The sequence below is a fragment of the Mastigoproctus giganteus genome, chromosome 3 (genome assembly GCF_048544385.1).
Source record: "Mastigoproctus giganteus isolate SK-2022 chromosome 3, ASM4854438v1, whole genome shotgun sequence".
NCBI lineage: Eukaryota > Metazoa > Arthropoda > Arachnida > Uropygi > Thelyphonidae > Mastigoproctus > Mastigoproctus giganteus.
Genome location: NC_143577.1, coordinates 69,849,351 through 69,864,527, shown reverse-complemented (window position 1 = coordinate 69,864,527; position 15,177 = coordinate 69,849,351). Strand labels below are relative to the sequence as shown.

At 37.1% G+C, this 15,177-nt stretch overlaps 1 protein-coding gene across 1 annotated transcript in view; it reads right to left on the bottom strand.

Moving 5' to 3' along the window:
• The window catches only part of LOC150088066 (ras-related protein Rab-9A-like), a 35,427-nt gene extending 22,479 nt beyond the window's left edge, over positions 1-12,948 (bottom strand). Inside the window, exon 1 of the mRNA XM_090370002.1 lies at positions 12,872-12,948. The gene's annotated coding sequence lies outside the window, so the exon portion shown is untranslated. The remainder of the gene's footprint in view (positions 1-12,871) is intronic.
• Between the last annotated feature and the right edge of the window lie 2,229 nt (positions 12,949-15,177).

Below are 15,177 nucleotides of genomic sequence, written 5' to 3'. Positions count from 1 at the left end.
AACGCATAGATGGTCTATTTCCTTTTCTTTATTATTTTTTATTATTATTATTTTATTTTATTCATTTTTGTTATTTTATTATTATTTTTTTGGCTGGTGCAGTATAAGCCACAGGCTTCCTTGCACCATGTGGCCATTGCTAATACTAAAACAAAAATGAGAGTAAGAGTGTGTTATAGATGTAATGACTATGATGAATACAACTAACAACTGCAGTGAGAAACACAGTGAACCAGTAAATCAATGTCTTGTCTTATAATGGGGGATTTTAACCTTCTAGACTAGAACTTGTGGGTTGATCACTCAAATACTAGAAAAACTTTTGTCAATTTAGTGGATGATTCTTGTCTACAGAGGGGAATGAGAGAGAGAGGGGGGGGGGGGAAAGAGACCAATATTCTTGATTTGATTATCAGCAGTAATTCTTCATGCATTAAGAACCTGCAGATAAAAGAACCACTAGGTGACAGTGATCACTGTATATTGATGTAGAATTTTCTTAAACTGCTATCAAGGGTAAAGGAAAGAGTTTTTGCATTTGTAAAGGAGACTACAGTGGTCTCAGACGTTTTTAAATTCTATACAGTGCAACCAACCAACCAATGATGTCACCAACAATAAATTCTAAATGGGAAGTATTCAGGGAAATAATCATAGAAGCTACTAGGCTTTTCATACCAACTAATAAATACTGTTCAAGGCCAAAAATGGATGTTGGATGATGTGAAATACATGGAAAAGAAGAAAAATGGTGGGATGCAAATAAATTAAGTGATACAGAAGCCTATAGTAGATGTAAACTGGTCTGCAATCAAATCAAATCACAAAGGAGGTTAGGCAAGCCAAAGCAGATGAGAAATATTTGGAAAAGGATACAACAAAAAACAGCAAAGACTTTACTAATGTAAACAGTAGAAGGAAGGAAGGCAATGAATCATATTGGTCCACATGATATAAATTGTTTAACTGTTGGTTATTCTGTTCAGGTTGCTGAAAAACTGAATAAGTATTTGCATCTGCATTCACACATGAAGAATTCTTTGGGGAAGTGGATGCCAGAAGTTTATCAGGAAACTAAATGATTTTGTAATAACTGAGTAGAAAGTGGACACCTGGGGTGGATGGGATCTATCCAATTATATTAAGGGAGGCTTTCTTGCATCATTTTCCACTACTAATACTAAAATGTTTCAGAGATGATGGAGAGTTTGCCATTTCTATTTAGGTACCTAACAGCACCAAACTATGTCATATCAGAAGGTGATTCCAGATATAAACTATTTTTGCAATTAAAGTATATTGGATGATAGATTAAAAATTTTTAAACCTTTACCAGTGCTTAATACAGGCAGTTCTCAGTCTTGCACCAGGTGATGTTCTTAGAAAAGGTACCCAGCAAGTTAAACACATAAATCAAAACCAATTTTCCCAAAAAAAATGATATAATAGGGTCTTGCCTTCCTAACTAATAGCCCACTATGACAAATTTTATAGATATAAATACAAACAGTATATTTAATCAATTAAATATGCTGTTTGTATAAAAGAAGCATGTAATACTGTTCATTATAATAATTACTTCAACAGTCTACTTTCACTAAGTGTTATCCCTTTTCATTTTAATAATGTAATGTAATGACGGGTAATGTAACATTATCACTTGGGAACTGTTCTTTCCTTTTGTCACTTTTCAAAATTTTTAAGAATGAAATAAATCATAAAAGCTTAACATCATCTTCCCTGCCCCACCACCCAGGAATCCATTGAGTATATTCTAGCAAAATGTTGCTAATAATCAAATTAATCAAAGCTAATTATAATTAGAACAAATACATTAACTTCAGCAAAACTACTTTCATCCAGGCTCAACTCAGATACAGCCACTGTCATTACAAATTGCACAGCAAAGAGGCATGTAAAGATGTTAAGTCATATCCTTTCATTCTAAATATGCTCAGTTAAGAAATCTATAGCATTAGTATTAGTAGTTGCAAATTATGAAAGGAAGCATTCACATTAAAAACATTCCATTTTAATGAAAGGAAGTATTATAACAAATTCCATGTTATTCCATGTTGCAAATTCCATCTCGTACTGCAAACATCTGACCAAAAAGTTGTAAAGAGGGTTGTTTGATGTGAGCTTCCATGCACCACATGAAATTAGATCTTCAAAGTTGTAATTCAGCTAACGCTATCTGTTTTGTCTGGGTATTGTCACTAGGGGCTGCCTGCTATCTGATGAGAGACCAGTTAGCCCTGAGTAAAAGAGTAAAAGAAAGAAATGAAACCTGGGGAACATCAGCATTAGTAGAAAAGTTAGAACACAGGAGTCACCTACCATCACTCACAGGGAACAGTCAGAGAGAAAACTGGATACACAACTGAAAGAACAGTTGGCAATCCATATAATAAGAGTTTTTTTAGAAGACCTTTAAACCAAAAAGGACCAAAAGCTATAGAACAGAAATGTCAAGAGTTTCACCAAACATTTCTATCAAATTTGTTCAAAGATAAGTAACATACACCAAACATCACCAGTAGATGGAATCCACGATGGCACTGATGGAATCCATATTGACAATCATTGATCAGATGGAAGGTTTCAAGGTAGTTTAAGTCATTTACAGTAAATGCCCTTCTATCCTTCATATAAAATATGAGTCTACACATCATTATTCTACACTCTCCTCCTCCAATTATCAACAACATGAAACCTTCAACATGTCCAATTAACAGCTTTTGCAAAAAGAAGTATTTTGTGATGGCATGTTTTGTGAATTTGTTAATATTGTTTTTAGTATTAACATTGGCCACACGGTGCAAGGAAGCCTATGGCTTATGCTGCACTAGCCAAAAAAATAAAATAAAATAAAATAAAATAATAATACTAAAAAAATAATAATAAAAAAATAATAATAATAATAATAAAATAACAAAAAAATAAATAAAATAAAATGATAAGAATAAAATAAAAAATAAATAATTAATTAATAAGAGAAAAGGAAATGGACAACCTAAGCATTTCCCTCCTCACGTAGGTAATTATCCAGCTGACCTGTGAATTTCCCCAAACTGTCAGCCTCTACCACCCATGTAGTCAACTTATTCTAGTAATTTATAACTCTCTGGCTAAAACAAAACTTCTTGCAATCCAGTCTAAACATCTCCCCCATAACGTCAAATTATGGACCCTTGTTCTCGAATTGAATCATTTATAACCGTGAAAATTTCTTCTCATTCATTTTGCTTATGCCTCTCGGAGCCTTAAACACCTCAATCAAGTCTCCTTTAAGGTGCCTAGTTTCCAAGCTCTGCAACCCACATATTCGAAGTCTTTCCTCATATGGACGCCCTTTTGCCGATCTCTTGACAATGTCTTTCTTTAGGTGCAGTCTCCATACCTGAACAAAGTATTCCAAGTGTGGTCTAACAATAGCCTTATACAATGGGATTATGACGTCCTTATCTCTACTAGTTATTATTATTATTGTTATTTGGTTTTTTTTTAGGAGCATTAGCAACTAAGGCCATATTGCTCCGTGAATATGCGGTGGTCATTCCTGACCTCTCCGCATCTCTACTAGTAATTGTTCGATACATCATCGATAGGACACCATGGGCCTTCCTTACAAACTGTCTACAATACTCAGAGAACTTCAAGTCTGACCGTATTGTAACACCCAAGTCCCTTTCCTCCACTACCGGCTTTAGTTCAGCTCCGTCAAGTGTATAAGTAATTTTGGGGTGCAATACCTTACACATTGCTGGATTATAGCATAGCTGCCATTTTCTGACCATCCCTGAAGTCTATCTAGATCATTCTGAAGAAGCTCTGCTTGGTGGCGATCATTAACTACTCTACCAATCTTTACATCACCTGCAAATTTAGACATCATGCCCTCTATCCCTTCATCGATGTCATTTATGAAAATCAATACTAATACTATTCCTTGGGGAACTCCACTTCTTACATCAACCCAATCTGAGGAATAACTGTTTATCACAACCCTTTGCCTTCTGCCCTGAAGCCATCCAACTATCCATCTAAGGATTTTCTCTGTGATTCCAGCCTGTTCCAGCTTATAAAGTAACCACTCGTGTGGGAATGAGTCAAATACTTTGCTGAAATCCAAATAAACAATGTCGAAATTATTCCCTAAGTCCAGCTCTTGAGTGACCCTGTCAAAATAGCTAACCAGATTAGTTAAACATGATTTTCCATTTACAAAATCATGCTGAGTATCCTTCACAATTCCATTTCTATCTAAATGATCCTGAATTCCAACTTTGATCATTGTCTCCATGATTTTCCCTCCTACTGAAGTTAGACTAACTGGCCAGTAATTTCCCACTTTACTCTTAGACCCGGCCTTATGTACTGGAGACACACTGGCACTTTTCCAATCCAACGGAATCACTCCCAGGTCCAGTGATGCTCACACAATTAGCCTCAATGGGTCAATACACTCATTTGCTGCCTCCCTTAAGATTATAGGGTATATGTCATCAACCACAGGAGCCTTACTGGCCTGTAGGCTCGAAAGTTTTTTCATTAAATAAACATGTGAAATTTCAACATCATTAATTACATTTTATCAACTTCACTCCCATAATTTCTCATTGACGTAAAGGGTTTTTCTTCTGTAAATATCGATGCAAAGTAACTGTTGAGTTCATCTGCAACTTCAGCTGGGGGTATCTAATACTATCCCACATCCATTACATAAGGGTCCAATCTGGTTTGGTCTTCTCTTCTTTGCATTTATATATGTGAAGAATTCCTTATCCCCCCCCCCCCTTTGCTCTCTTTGCCAGCGATTTCTCATAATCTGCCTTTGCCGGCCTAACCATTTCTGGCACTATTACATATCAATTTTTAGCTGTTATACGCTTCTGTACATTTTATTGCTCTGTAACTATTCCATTCTGCCTTTATCTGCTCAAGTAATCAAATAATCAGTGTGACGAAGCCTATTTTTGTGTATGTTACATGAAATTATCAACTTCGCTATTGTCTCATTAGTGAAGTTGATAATTCACTAATGAGACAATAGTGAATTACTCTGAAATATCAAAATTGGTTCGGGTATCTCATTTCAACTTTTGAATATGTGATTGCCCAATTCAAGACTGTTTCTAGAGTTGGATGCAAACAAAATACATCCCCCCCAAATTCAACATATGAAACAGTCCCAGAAATCTCTATTCAGGTTGTATGCTGAGTGGCCAGAAATCATGAAATACCTACCTAGTAAAGGGTAGACCCACCTTTCGCCCGGATAAGGGCAGTCACACAGCAAGGCATTGAGTCCACTAGTTCACAAAAGCGTTCCACAGATATTTCCATCCGTGCTTGCTGCAGCACCGTCCATAATTCCACCTCCCCCCCCCCCCACACACACACATTTTAAATATCTGGCCTTCAGAGTTCTGTGCTACAGAATGCAAAAGAGGGGGGGGGGGACCCCAGGTGCTGTCAGACAACTAACACACTTTGCATTTTTCCATAATTCCTTTGTATTCCTGGGTGGAGGATCCAAAGCTCGAATGGACCTTTCCAAAGCATTCCAAAGATGCTCCACAGGGTTCATGTCGGTGAACGGGGAGGCCATTCAATGGTGGTAAAATCTGCAGAATGCTCTTCAAACCATGTTGTAGTCACCATGGCTCTGTGGGAAGGTGCATTGTCCTGTTGAAAGAGTCCATTGCCCTGTGGGTGCACGATGACCATGAAGGAATGCAGATGGTCTGCAAGGATGGACACATAACCTGAACCGTTCAGAGAGGTATCTCGACATACTAGAAGTCCTAATGTGTGCCAGTCGAACACGCCCCAGATCATTATTGACTGTCCACACGCACGAACAATTCCTTGTTGACATAACAGGTGCATAGCTTTGTGCGGTTTCTGCCAGATCCTCCCATTCGCTCGAAATAACTGGAAACGGAACTCATCGGACCAGGAGACCCATCTCCAATCATCCAAGGTCCAGTGCCAATTTTCTTTCACCCAGATGAGGTGAAGTTTCCTGTGTCATGGTGTTAGCAATGGGACTCTGGTGGATTAGTGGCTCCCATAACCTATTGCAGCTAATGATCGCCTGATGGTCTTGGTGGAGACGTTTCTGGCACCTCCCTCGTTGAAGTCGGCAGTGATTTGTTCCACTGTCACTCTCCAGGTGGCTGAAACAATGCAAGACAGAGATTGACAACCACGTTCATCCACCACCTTTCTCCACCCACAGCGCTGTCTATAATGAGATGTTATTCCAGAAATGGTGTATTCCCGATACACTCTTGATACTGTCGAACAGGGATAGTGCAATTTTTGTACAACCTCCACAATAAAGTGACCCACGTGTAGGGCACCGACTATCATCCCTCTTTCAAAGTCAGTTAGCTCACGATGTTTATCCATACTGACATCAAATTACAATCTACGTGAATGCAGTGATGCAGTGTACCTATATACCTGCCAAAGCAGTGGGTTTGTCCAGTAGCAAAAGTGGGGACAGCATCACATTGACCGGGAACCACATATCCCATGAATTCTGTCCTTTCAGTGTATTACAAAGGTATTTCAAAAGTATATGCAAAAAAATTCTAGGCCACATTCAATTTTTTACAAAATAAGAGAGAAAACTCATAAACATGTGTCCAATTCCAAATTGTTACTGAGTCATACTTGTTTGTAGCACACTTGAAGTGTGACTACAACTGAACTCAATGGAGTTTTCATTCTTGCAACACACTTGAAAAGGTCACTGTGCTCAGGTTGGGAGAACTGCTTAACTGTATGTACACTCTTTCCATCAACATTCAAAATACAGACCACTAATGTAATCTTTCATTCTGTATTTGTGTGCAACATAAGAAATTTCAGTTTAAGGAAAATAGTGAAGCACAGCACTTCTTCATTTTGTGAAAATTTACCCAGCATATTTTGGTGGTTTATTTAAAATAAATTTAAAACATTGTAATGAGTGGCAAAAGTTACTAAACACAATGTACATACAATTTAGAGAGCTTGCCTATTTCATAGACTGTACCATACAAGATGGTTAAGGATCAAAACACTTTTCTTTTAATGTCAGATTATACACTCAACCTAAGCCATACAGCAGCAGCTGACCAATGTTGTTGAAATGGTTGATGATTTGAAAAAAATTATAATTCATGAACACCTTTTTTTGTCCTATTTACAAAAGAAGCACTGACAACTTTAGAAATAAAATTAAAATGGATGTAAAGGCTAAATTTGAATATACAATGATATGCATGGATAGGGTTACAAAAATGCTGAAAATTCGTAGGAAAAATATGCCTGGCAAATGAACATTATAGAGTTTTTTGTTCCATGCTCTGTCCACCTGGTAGTGGATAATGTTTCAAAAGTAACTTTTGAAATTGCAAATTATTTTAACTCTACATGCTGTAAAGTTTTTTTCAATGCCATCAAGTCAAGATAGGATATTTTAAAAAAATATTAGTTGCACTTTAACTCTGAAAATAACTTGGTGTTGATATTCTAAAGTTTATCTACACATCCAGAATAATACTAACCCTATCTGGTAAATATGACATCAAGTGAACATTAATTTTCAAGACTTAAAATTATTAAATATTTAAGGTCCTCTCATCACAACAAAGGTTACCTAATTTAACTACACTGCCTGGCCACTTTATTAGGACCACAATGAACAAATGAATATTAGATTGTTGGTTGCTCAAATTACTGCTCTGTAACAACCTGACACAGAATCAACAGTGTTGAAAAGTGACAGAACGAACAATGGACTATTTGTGTAATAAAACTGCCCTTAATTTCTCTCAAGTAATGTGGATAAAGAATTGTGTTGCGGAATCCTCCTTTCCAATTCATCCCAAAGATGCTTGATGGGATCAAGATCCATGGATTGGGCTAGCTAGGGCAGATGCTTGAAGTTTTCCTTGCATTCCTCAAACCACTCTTTCACACATTTTGTGTTGTGAAAGAACTGGTGTGGGATTACGGAACCAAGGGTATGCCATAAAACATGCCCCCACCAATACACCTCCTATAGCAGCCTGTACTTTTTGGTACACAAAAAATGATGGTCCCAGTGCCTCGTGGTTTCCTCCATATGTGCACCCTTTCATCAAAGCTGAAAAGAGTAAGTCAGGAATTCTCCTGCAGCTGTTTGACCATTCAGCTCTGCATTCATCTATTTCAGCATCCTCCTACTGCAATATTTAAATTAGTCTGAGTTGTTATAGAAAGTAGGTTTCAAAAACTACTAATGCACGTGTTGATGATTTAACAGGTAATATAAACTGTTTCTTTACTTCTTGATATGAGACATGATTCCCAATTTTATATCCATAGTCCCCCCCCCCCCCAGTATTTCCAGTAAATGCATTCTTTTGGAAAGGCTGTATGATCATTTTGGCAGTCTCAACAACTTTACATTTGAGTAGGACATGTTTCACGGGTGTGTTTTTCAATCCACAGAAAGTACAGTTAGGTGTAACTTTGCAGGCTATTTGTGAGAGACCAAATTTTTGACACTTAAGACCAAGTTGGGAATGTTAAATCAGACTTGGCTTTTAAGTACCAAGCCTTTACAGTTAATGACATATTTTGTATTTTGAACGTAAGTACAATTGTATGGGTAGAGAGAAGCAAACATCTTTTTTTTGATGACTATCCTTGGAATGCACTACATTTTGATCTATTAGTTCATCTACTACAATTTCCTCTTGTGATACATTGAGCGTATCTCACTCTGCTATTACCCCTTTAGAGGAATTCAGGGTGGCATATGGGGTAACCTCTTTGGGAATATTGCTGAAGGTAGACAAAGTTATATGCTCAGTCACCTCTACTAGGAAATTCCTAGATTGCAATCTCTGAGCCATATTTGGGGACCAGCCACATTTTTAAGACATCTTTGAATTAGAAGTGGAGATAGCTTCCTCAGTGGTTGACTGTCAGTTCTACAATTATAAAAACAAGAGGAATAGTATTATCAGTAGTCTTGTTTTCTCCCATTGAATTCAATGCATGCAAGTCATTGTGACTATCAGATGCCGCTGGATCAAGAGATCCATAGGTGGACTGTTTTGCATTATTCATTTCTGCTCCTTTCATCTCTGGGAAAATGGATTTCTTACTCAGGTCATCAACTTTAATGTATGGAGGCATGAGCAATGCCATTGGGGCATATTCGGTTGGGAGCAGAGGAGGCATATGTCCCCCTTACCATGTGTATAAGTGTTCCTAGGTCTATCTAAAAAAAAAAAAAAAACACTAAAAAACCTGGTCATTCGAACCCCCTTATGATGATACCTGGATACACACACTGGTAGGGTTAGTGCCAAAATAAGGGTCTTTCGCCTTTTGTTTCCTTTACCTTTCGGTTCTTATGTGTGTACCAGAGCAGGACTTTACAAATTCAGTTGCCTGGTGCCTAAGAAATCTTGCCTTACAGCTTGTATTTTACAGATATCTAGCAACTGTCAAGATGAACTGAAAACTCTTTGTTCCTACAAGATTTCAATCCACATTTTGTTAAGGATTGGAATGAATTTCGAAAAGGTATAGCAAGATGGAGTCTTAGTACAGAACTTGTTAAACTATCAACAGCATTCATCCATTTGATAAGGAAAAATAAATGTTTGAGGATTCATTTGTGAAAACATTATACCGTTTATCTTATGGAGGTTTGTTCACAAGCATGATTTTTGTAAGTTGGGTGTTTGCAATTGGATGAGTCACCTAGAAATTTGATATATCTTGTGGTTTTTCAATTTGTGTTGATTCAATATGCTGGTGATATTTTATAATTAATTCAACATATTAGTAAAAGTTAGTTGATTAATTCAAGTTAGCATTGATATAAGTTAACTGATTAATAAAAGTTAACAAATCTGATTGTCATTAATTATGAATAACTACTGACAATCAGATAAAATGATACTAGCAACTTAGGCTGAACTGTGGATAACAGTATTTGTCTCAAAGTTTAACTTAAGCCCAAGTCTTGGTGGCAAACACTTGGTGCTTAATCTTCAGTAAGAGCAGAAAGTCTATGATCAAAATCAAATGCAGGTAAAGCACACAAATTTTGATAGGCGCCTTCGTAGCCAGGTGGAAAGGAGCAGCAATGCGTAGCACACGCTTCTTGATTAGACCGGGGTTCGAGCCCGTCACCACCAAATACGGAGGATGCGGGAAGGTCAGGGAATGACCACCGCATATTTCCGGAGCAATATGGCCTTAGTTGCTAATGCTCCTAAAAAAAAAAAAAAAAAAAAACCACCTAACAACAAATTTTGATTTGACTACTCTAAATAAGGTGTGTTTTTAACTCCCAAATTTATTCAGTTGGAATTGGCTCTTACTATTTGAACTTATGGTTGCTCTTCATCTCTGTGATGCATTGCTTTGGCTGTCCAGTTGGCTAGCTTTTATTGCCAGATTATCAATCTCCAAATTTCTAGTATGTTTCCTCACTCAAAGACCTGGTGTAATGCCAGTTTACTACACTATTTAAGTCAAAGCAGATGTACTTTTCAGCTCCATAAGAAGTATCATTATTCTCCTATACGTTATCATTATCAAGAAGCTCATCAATCTTTTCAGTCTGCAAAGAAGCATCTAAGGGCAAAATTTTTACTAAAATGATCTTTGAGCTGGTTCCTCTACTGAAGTTATATACTTTAATCTTCGTGCCCATTCAGTTCATTTTTTAAGGTTTCAGAATACTTCATCCGGCAAATGTGTTTCATTTCAGTAGTCTAACAGACATATGATGCCAGCACATTTACTTCACTCCTTTCTTCTTCTGTGTGTTAAAAGCCAGCTGTTCAGGGCTCTCCTCTTGGGCAGCAGTGTGTTACAGTGGTTCATGATACTGGTAAGTGACAGCTAAAGTTTAAACTCTTTGGGTTTCACCTGGAACCTTTAGGTTTAGGCATGTTTCCGATTTTGTTGTCGTTATCATTCTGTTTTTGTTGTGAAATTATTGTACATTATTATACACTTTTTTTTAGAATGTTTGTAATTTAAAACTATTGTAAATGTTATAAACTATGCAATAAGGTCCTAAATTAGAAATTTAAACAAGTAAATACTCAGTCCCTTTGGCAATATTTTTCTGGTAAACAACATATAACTTTTTTTTTTTTGTTATAAAATAATCTAAATGTCTATTTTATATGAAAAAAAATTTCAGGATTGCCTTCACTACTTCTCCTTCCCCAAATTATCTCTGCATTGGGCATTTTGATGTGGTTTCAAATATAATTAGATACTGAATAAACAATTAGCTTATGTACAGTCATATGATGCAAGAAAGCAAGCTTATACAGCATCAGCCAAAAAAAAAAAAAACACTTCCCATTTCACCCACCCATTCGTGCCAAACGTTTGTCCAGTTCTTTCTTGAATTTATTTAAGCTATCAACTTTCACGACAGATGGAAGTTTGTTCCAGCAATCAACTACCCACTGGCTAAAGGCAAATTTCCACACATCCATTCTACAACTGTCTTTCCTCAATTTAAGTTTATGCCCCCTCAGGTTCGTAATCTGAGCAAGACAAAGAACCCCATCAGCATTTTGCCTGCTCAAACCATTCAAGGCCTTACACACCTTAATCAGATCACCTCGAAGGTCCCTAGTCTCCAGACACTGCAATTTGCAGAACTTAAGCCTTTCTTGTTAAGAGCACCCCTTTGTTCCCCTTACCAACCTTGTTGCCTTTCTCTACTTTCTCTATATTCGTTCTAGCAACTCCACATCCTTCCTGAAATGAGGCCTCTGGACTTGCATGCAGTACTCAAGGTGTGGCCTGACCATTGCCTTATACAAAGGGATAATCACCTTATCCCTGCTGGCAAAATTCCTGTATATCATTGACAAGACCCCATGACCTGCTCTGGCAGCCTGTCTGCACTACTCAGAAAACTTCATATGTGACCACACAATTACCACATGTCTTTTTCATTCTCCACTACCCTGAGTCTAGTACCATACAGTTGGTACACTTCTGTGGGGTTGCCGTTACCCATATGCAGTACTTTGCATTTGTCAATGTTAAACTTCAGTTACCACTTCTCAGCCCATCTGCCTAACTTTTCTAGATCCTGTTGCAGTAGCATACTGTTTTTACTGTCCTAAATAACCCTGCCAATCTTTGTATCATCTGCAAACTTCAACACTAAGCCGATATACCTTCATCAATATCATTGATAAATACAGTATACAAAGCAACAATGGGCCCAACACCAAACCATAGGGTATGCCACTAATAACATTAGTCTTCATGAACTAATGTTATTAGTGGAGCCCACTAATAAAATACTGCTTGACTAATATTATTAGTGGAGCAATATTTTTCTGGATAAATAATGTTTAAGTTTTTTTTTTTTTTAAGTAATCTAAATGTCTATTTAATATTCTCTTTCTTGGTGATTCCCTTCTGCTTTTAACACACACACACACACACACACACACACACACACTCTCTCTCTCTCTCTCTCTCTCAGGGTAACTCAGGAATTTTTTTGGCTGGTGCAGAATAAACTTGAGGCCTCCTTGCACCATGCAGCTAATGCTAATAATAATAATAATATGAAAAAAATTTTCAGGGTTGCCTTTACTTCTTCCCCAAATTATCTTTGCATTGGACATTTTGATGCAGTTTAAATGTAATTAGATACTGAATAAACAATTAACTCCTAATAATGCTAATAAAACAAACAAAGACAGAAGGTACTGCATTATCACCTAAATGAAAATTGGTGGAGAAAGTTACACGCAAGAAGAATAATTTATTTCCCAAATTTAAAAATATAACAAATATTTTAAAAAGTATTGTCCCTTACCATGTGACGGTCAATGAGTTACAGTATCTAAAATTTTTCACACCTTCACTAGTTTTCGTCTACCCACTAACGGATTTAATTAACCTACTATTGGTATTCTCTTCGATATAATATTTAAAATATGTATATGAGCATAATTATTAAATGCTTAACTAGCTGACTATAATGAACACAATTTTGCATATATGTCACAGGAGAGCAGTCATCCAAAAATTGCAAGCTTCATCTTTCAACTTTTTTTTTCCAGTGAGTGGCGTACTGGAGGTAGAGCACCCAGGGCTGTGAAAATGGGGGGTTGCATTGGAAGCGCAACACCAGGGCCCCCAATCGAGGAACCATCAAAGTCTCAACATAAATAAAAGAGGCCCCTTAACCCCTTTTTGCATCCTGATCCCCATATACCTTTGCACGGCCCTGACAGCACCCAAAAGTAATTTTACCCCCCCCATACGACCGCACCCAAGATCCATGTACACTCGCGCACTTCTAATTCCCTGTGTTCATCTAATCCGAAAGCAATGCGAATGGCATACTGGGGACCGGTGAATGGCTGGTTTCGGAGACCAAAAACTTTTCGTTACAACACTGCCATATCCATTCAGTAAACATTAACCCCCCCCCCCCCCACACACACACACCTTTTGCATTTGGGCCTGGGTGCTTTGCATCCACGCATATCCCATTTTCACGCACGCCCTTATTAACTGAAAAAATATAAATTTCTAATTTATCTTTTCTCGGCTGCCTTAACACCGTACAACGCCCTAGATGGGTAAGACGTTCTTTTACTGAAATCCAATTTTTTTTTTTTAATTCTTATTTTTAAAATTCGATACAGCCCCAAAATAACTGTGTAAAATAAAACTCACATTTCATTAACAATATTTTATAGAAAGAATCTACTTCCTGTAGTTTTGCCAATTACATATAAAAAGCTACTAAATTTACATAAACAAAAGACACGCACATACTACATTTACTTTTACTTTTACATATTACAAACGGTATCTCTCATATGACTACAATTGACTCACTCTCGCCTTGCACGGCGGCATCTGCTGTTAGAAAGTTACAAACTTCAACAATTCGAATTTCCCTGAAGGTCAACATTAGGGCAAAGACCTCTGAAGATTACCACAAGTTTCTGAAGACAACATAAGAAAATGCTCATAATTACACATGAAAACAGTGCAAAGTCAATAAATATATTTAGAGATAATTTAAAATGAATGATTAAAATGCACGCATTATGATTGTCAGTTTATTCCTATTGCGTCTCAGACTGTTCTATACACTACAGTCACTAGTAGTGGGACCAACTGATGATGGTACCAACAGCAAATTCTAAATGGGAAGCATTCAAGGAATTAATGTTTGAAGATACTAGGATTTTCATACCAACTAAGAAATACTGCTCGAGGTGTAGGCCTAAATGGATGAACTAATGATACTCGTGGCAGAAAAGAAAAATGCACGGGATGCATATAAATTATCAGGTGATACAGAAGCCGATGATAGATATAAACTTGTCTGTAACCAAGTCGCAAAAGCGATTAGGCAAGACAAGGCAGATTTTGAGAAATCTTTGGCAAAGGATGCAAAGAAAAATAGCAAAGATTTCTTTACTTATGTAAACACTAGAGCCTAGATGGAAGGCGATGAATCACGCTATCCATGGCTTGACTGTTGATAATCCTGCTCAAGTTGTGACAAACTGAATAGGTATTTCGCATCTGCATTCACACATTAGGAACTCTTTAGGAAAGCGGTTGACAGAAGTTTATCAAAACTCTAACGGGTAGATAAATTATTTTGTAATAACGGGGAGGAAAGTGGTAGAGAAATTGTTGCAATTAAACATAAAAAAGGCACCTGGAGTGGATGGGATCTATGCAGTTATATTAACAAAGGCAGCAAACCCTTAGCTATAATTATGAGAGAACTTTGGATTCAGGGAGATCTCCATGGAATGGAGATGTGCTAATGTATCCCCAGTTTACAAAGGGGTATTAAAGGAGTACATGAGTAATTACAGACCTGTTAACTTAACTTTTGCTCCAGGGAAAATAATGGAGTCACTGGTTAAAGAAGTGATGCAGGACCACCTAGGTAGGGAAACAGTTATACTTCAGTCACAGCATGGGTTCATTAAGGGGAGATCTTGTCTGACCAATTTGATTGGATACTATGATGCAGTGACAAAGGAACTGGATGCAAAAAATTATTTTGATATCACACACATGAATTTCAGAAAAGCATTGGATACTGTTGTACAAATTGGAGAAATGTGGCATTAACGGCAAGTT